Genomic DNA, 6835 nt, shown 5'->3' on the forward strand with positions numbered 1-6835 from the left:
GCAGTTTGACCCCAACACTAGCACAATGAAAGCAATGCGTCTCAACAGCCTGGACTCAAGATGCTGATATATGTGTATGATTTGATTTATTAAGCCCTGTTGGGTTTGTTTAAACTTTAATTATGGACTTTCTGCAGCAACTTAGCGGCTGCACAAATTTAATATGACTTTTTCCTACTCAACAACTCTCTCTGCCTCTCTGGTTATTTAGCTGTAACAGCTAAATCCCTTCACAAGAGGAAGAGGTTAAGGCATCATACACTGCGTGGATTTTCTTATGTGAACAAACCAGTCGACGTTTAATTACAGAACTGATTATGCAGACAGTGCATTGTACACCAGTGTCTTATTAATGTAAACACCTCTTCATAAAACGCCCAAGAAAGCAGCATTTATATTTCACACAAAACAGTTCCCAGACTTGCTCATTAATAGTTTTGGGTTAGAAATAGGGCACAATAGAATAAGAAGGAGCTAAACGTTTATTATAGGGAAAATCCATGAACATGTACATTAAATGTTAATACTTGATGTCATTTGTAATTTCTATGATATAACTCTTTAATGAGTATGATAATATGCTCAAATGAACGCTATTATTTTAAGTTCAGTTCAGTCCCTGGTTGGTTAATACGTAGTTCAAGCAGTTCATTTTCATGGAGGAACTTCAAAGGTACCCAGGCATCGGACCTGAAATCCCGTATCATTATCTGGGATCTAAATCAGCACGAGTGGAGTCCTGACCGCAATCTAGTCATTTTGATCTTTAAAGAAAAAATCCCCCACGTCTTCAGCAGAGGACCTGCGCTTCACACACCGCCGCCCTTTCATGTATCACACGCCGCGTTTGGTTGTTTGAACCGGCGCGTCACGGCGCCAAACGGGAAGAGGTCGACGAATCGCCGGCGAGCGAGAGGCTCCAACGTGGTCCCGTAGCTGAGGAGCACCTGTGTTCTGCATCGCACCTTCATGTCGACACGTGCTCTGTTTTGTGTGCGGCCTGTCAGTATTTCTAGTTTCCATCGTATCCGCCGCCCTACTCCACCCCCCCAATTCAATATCATAGCAATCATATCTGACAAATGGATCCAGGTCCACCTCATCAGAAACCTATCAATCATAGATATCAAACACAGTTTCCCCTCCTTCCGCTCAAAGCGTCGCCATGTCGGAATCCGGCCGCTCGTCGGAGGCGGTCGCTCAGCTCGCTGCCGTACCTGCGGGCGCGTCTCGCGTCGCAGATGAGCCGCGAGATCCAATTTGTTTGTGTTGAGATGACTCCAATTCCTCCACACAACATTAGGGCTGCAAATGAATATCCCTGGGCTCAGCGGCGCCGTGGCCCGTTTCCAGGCGGGAGGCGGGCGCGGCGAGGTAACGGCAGGCGCATGCAGAGAATTCTGGGAGACCTGCGGTTTCATCCAGCACCTTCCTCCCAGATGAGTTTCGAAGGCGCTTGCGTCGTGTTTGGAGTTACAAGAGCTACAGTCCGTCTTATCTGTCGGTAACACAAGGGAATACGAATGAGGAACAGAGGGGAAAAGTTTGGAAGAGCTCAAAGTTCCACATCAGCCTCAGCTCCAATGCAGCTAAACAATTGGTGCAGGGAACCTAAATGCAGCAAATACCAAGGTAGCAGAAGTTCCCAACCGTCCCAGTTCTCAGCTGTAAGTGGGGTGATGGTTAAGAAGTGAGAAACTGATGGGGTTCATTTTTCCCAGAACTGGCAACCCTTGCTGTTCAGCTGAGGTCAGCTAACTGTACGTCATTATGGCCAATAGTGGACATTTTTAAGCAGTTTGTGAACAAATCTCAGATTCAGATATGTTTTCAGACAGAAGCAGAGCCTCAACCTGGCATCAGAGGATGATGATGACGAAGATCATCAGGATTTTTTTATGTAGTTGTAAACGCCCTCTTGCCCTCTGTGCAATAATATACAGCAGCTGTGCTATTTCTGTAGTTTAGTTACTAAGCAGCTCTGCAGTTTACGGCACCCCTCAAAACAAACCAAGGTGCAAAACGATTCTTAACGAGGCGAGTTACAGAGAATCTGCCCAAAGTTATGGTAAATTCCGTCAAATAATATATAAATGTATTCATGACCCTCCGGCTGAAGCGTTGTCTCAGGGCAATGGCTGGGAAGTGAGAGTCTCGCCTCCGTGTGGCGGCGGCTGCAGGTTCACCTGTGGAACACTAAGCACAATTACGCCGCCTGTAAACAGCAAATATGAAGCCGGCCTCCATCCGTACAGACAAAGGAACGGGCGTCATCTCTCCGGACGACAGCCGGAAGCTCGGCACGGCCTTTAATTGCTGTTTTGGTTCTTTGAATTCCAGCCTGCGCTCGCTTTCGTATGCGGAGGTTACGCTAACGTTGCGGCGCGGCAGATTATTGGAGAGCGACTGTCAAAACCAGCGGCGTCTAGACACATCTAAACGCGCCAGCTATGTCTTTCAGAGCCACTGTTTAATTAAGATGAGCGGCTACGGCGTCGCTTTCTTCCTCGCTCGCCGCCGTGTAAAACATTAATTGTTTTTACGCCTTCTGTTTACAGTAGCGGGCTTTGTGCTAATAAGCCTTGCTGGGAATCCATCAAGCCTCTCAATTTAATAATTTCTCTGTTGCCTGTTGAGACCTTTGGCCTGCTTTAAAAAACAGACAGCAACAATTCTACTTCTCTCCAGAGAAAAGTCACTTACTCTGTCTTTAGTGTTTCATATACTGCATGTCATATTGCATGTTTGACTTCTCAAACCATTTTACTTCCATGGATGTAGTTAATTATCTCACATTGCTCTGAAAGTAGGCAAATGTCTTCATACAGAACTACTCATTATTAGTCACTCGTTAGAATGATACATAATAATTGTTTTAATAGGATGTAGATGTAAAATAAATAAATCCTATAATTGTTTACTGTATCTCAGTGTTCACTATGTTAATGAGGCGTTCAGGGCATTATAGAGTAGAGCGGCGTTGGCCTATGAGTGAACCTGTGATGCTCCTGGCATCGCTCCAGGCTTTGCTACGCTATATGTGGGTTTATGAATCGAAACCACAGCAGAGGTGGCAGAATCGCATGTAAACTCAATGAAATGTGAAACACAGCATCTAAATAATAATAATAATTATAACATTAATAATCATCATCATCTCAAATTAATGGTATGTTTGGAGTGAGGATAGACTGGATGGTGGTCAGGCTTCTGGGGGATGATTCCTGGCCCAAGCCTCGTTTGCCCCGGGGGGGGGGGGGGTCTGTGTGCGCCCCCTCTTTTCTAGGCTCGTTCCACCAGTCTGTGGTCCTCGTTCCTGCATCAAGCCGTGTAATCCGCAGCGCGGACCCTCTGCTGGGAGCCGCTCTCAAGCGCCTGCGTGTGGCTCTTCGACGCCCTGTCGCTCGTTGCTCGGCGCCGCCGGAGCCACCGGCCAGTCAGCGGCTCGGCGTGGCCACCGACAGCTCCCCCCTGAGACTGCTGCACAGTCACACCACACACACACACACACACACACACACACACACACACACACACACACACACACACACACACACACACACACACACCGGCGAGCGCGGAACAACAAATGAGCCATCGGTGTTTGGAAAAGAGTCTGAGCAGTAATTGCTCCTGTGCGCGTTATAATTATTGTAGCTGCACAGTCTCCCTGGCAATTAATTAAACTGTAAATTTAATTATCTTTATGGAAATATATTGCTGGAACAGTTACACAGATGGGCACCTCTATTATTACTATTGCCATTTTTTTATTCAGTGTCATTTTTATCCAAAAATTGATTAAGTGATACAAAATAACTTTTGGCTTCTTTTGAAGAAATGAAAATCTGCTTCTCCAGGGATTAAGAATCAGCATGGAAGCAAAAAATAAAAGCACAAGACCATGAACAGTTTAGTTGGATTTTTTCCTTCTGGTTGACATGGCAACAACAAAAAGAAGGGTGTCTGTCACGGGACCTGGCTTCATTTCAGTGTCCAGTAGCTCAGCCAAGCGTCCCATGATTGGCAAATGTTTAATGAGGACCCGTCTACCTTTTGATTACTAGGCCTCGCTAATGAACAGCATGTCACTTCTGCCCTATTAGCAGAGAATACAGTCCTGGCGGTAGGTAATCAGTAGAGCAGTGTGTCCAAATGTCAGTCAAAGGGCACAGCTGATGCTTCATGCGTCTCCCCATGGAGGAGTCAAAGCATCAATTCAAACTTTCAGATATCATTGCTCCGGGGTGATGTTATCAGCTCCACGTAAGAGGCCGGGAAGCATTTGAATAGACTCTGCCCGGTTCTGCTCGTGGACGTCCTCTTTGTGTTTGTGACTTTTCGGGTTTGTTTCGCAATGAGAAACGGCTCGTCTGAAAGAAAGACAGCATCACTTGAGCAGGTGATGGTGGAACGATACAGATGATACTGCAGGTCTGTCAACAAGTAACACATGCATTTATGTTACAATAAATATTAATGTTCAGTTATGAAACTATTATTTCTTTTAGATCAAAGCACAGTTTTCTGCAGTATCATCATTAGTCAAATGTTACAGTTGAGAGTACTTGAAAATACCTATAGCAGCTGTCGTGGGCTGTCTGTGTTTGATAACTGTGCCAAACAGTCACCTCAGGTAGTGGATAATCAAAATGTTTGGGGCAAGACATGAAATCCATGATAAATCTGGTTTATACTAATTGGCTGAAAAACGAGTATCTCAAATGAGTAAATGCTGAAAAAGGATTAGTCTTATTTATGTGTGATATTGAGCTCACAGGAACATGTTTAGGCAATGTGACTGTTAAGCTGATGTCAACAAAACTCCGGAGTGTCAGGTTTAAAACATTTATGCAAAGTGCAGCCGCTTTCAGAAGAACCTCACGGTTACTGGAGTCACCTCCATTGTAGACAGACATCTAAAGAAACGTCTAGATGAGTCAGAATGCACAATGAGGGACCGCAGCACAGAGCGAGGAGGAGGCAGGGAGGTCTAATCACCAGCCGAGACACACACACACACACACACACACACACACACACACACACACACACACACACACACAAACACACACAAACATGGCACCGAATCAGGATCATGCTTCACTGGTTTCTACCTCAGTTTCAGCTCTGAGCTCATTCTCACATTAATACAAAATTCATGGCATGTGACCTGTGTTTGCAAAAAAAGTTTATTCAACAACTTTGGCTTTTTACTTATTTAGGGAAAAAATCCTTTCAGCGATGATTGGCAACAAAGTCTATGTAGTGTAATGTTAAGGAAAGGAGGTCAAAGGTCACCCTTGTCATCTGAGGGCGTGTTTGTCAGCACTAAATACACAATTTACTTCTCAAATATACCATAATTCAAATGTAGAGCACATCTTAGGAGCGCTGTGCTTGGAGCGGTACATGTTTCAGATGATGCCTTCCACCCGCCAGGATGACTGAATAACTCAGCCCCAGGTGGATGTGGGAAATAAGACCTATCTGGGAGTTCCCATAACATACTCGGAGAATCTGGTTGTCAAAGGCCTTTCTCTGAAAATTCAATTAACATGTCAGCCTTTGTGTCGGCCCATGCATAACACCGGGGTGCGTTATGTTTTCCCACACACACAGGGGAGCAGCGCAAGCAGGTGGGAAGTTTGGCGAGTCAGGTGATTGCTCCGCGAGTAAATGAGTTTTTCTGTAAAACAGCTTGCGGCGCGGAGGCAACACGGGTCCACGGGAAGGCGGAAGCCGAGCGAAAGCTCCACTGACAAGGTGGATGGGAATGAGTTGAATGAGAATGCAGCAGGATTACACACGAAATTGGCTTATTAGAGCGTGAGCTGTGGTATCATATGAGGCAACTGGTACATGAAAGGATGAGACAGGCCTTCGAACCAGCTTACAGACAAATAGTTAGTGTCTCTTGTCCTCTGTCAACATCACAATGGCAGTAAACGGGGAAAGAAACAGAATCGTATCAAACAAGCCATCTGCACTAAAACAAATCAATTACAATTTTTTATATATCATCTTCGCTTCAGTAGACAGACGGAGACAAAGCACGGCTCCGTGTAAATATTGTAAATCTGCCATTTCTTCCAGATGAGGATTGATTAACGCAGCTGTCGAGCCGTTACTCCTGTCGTTGGGGGGGGGGGGTTAATCGCAGACGTTGGGTGTCTCCTTCCTCTTGTTTGTTGCACTCAGAGGTGTTGCGTGTTCCAGTGACGTCGCGGATAATCGCTGGGATGATGTCGAGCGCCGTGGCAACACATCCGGCCCGATTCACGGCCTTAATTTGCCGCGCGCAGCTAGAAGCGGCGGAAAGCTAAAGTTCTGCTGTGGGCGCGCTCTGCTCTTTATGGAAATGTCAGCTGCTTGTTTGTCGATAGCACCAGATAAGGCGCCGGTGATCCCAGTAGAATAAAGCTAATGGAAAAGTCCGGCCAGTAGAATCCGGACACATTCACATTCATAGAAGGCGTAAAGTTTGGATGCAACAACCTGTAGCTACATGTTGATTGCATATTAAGCTTTTTCCTGCAAAATAAACATTAAGAGAATAACTGAATCTTGCTGGAGGAGCCAACGAAGCGGAGTGGGAGGCGTCCCAGGCTTCCATTCAGATTAAAATGAACAGCTCCAGCACTGGGTGTGAACCACAGCGGAACATCCTGGATGGAACATTCAATTCAGTGGCTGCACCGGAAACGCAGGGTCCACTTTATTCCACAACTCGCATTTGACTCCTGCTTTTTATCCCTCTCAGCTTTTACATAGAGAACCAAACTGTATGAACTTTTATTGTTTTTTTATCAGAACAACGCATCCACAGCGCACG

Source organism: Betta splendens, chromosome 24 (assembly GCF_900634795.4).
Source record: "Betta splendens chromosome 24, fBetSpl5.4, whole genome shotgun sequence".
NCBI lineage: Eukaryota > Metazoa > Chordata > Actinopteri > Anabantiformes > Osphronemidae > Betta > Betta splendens.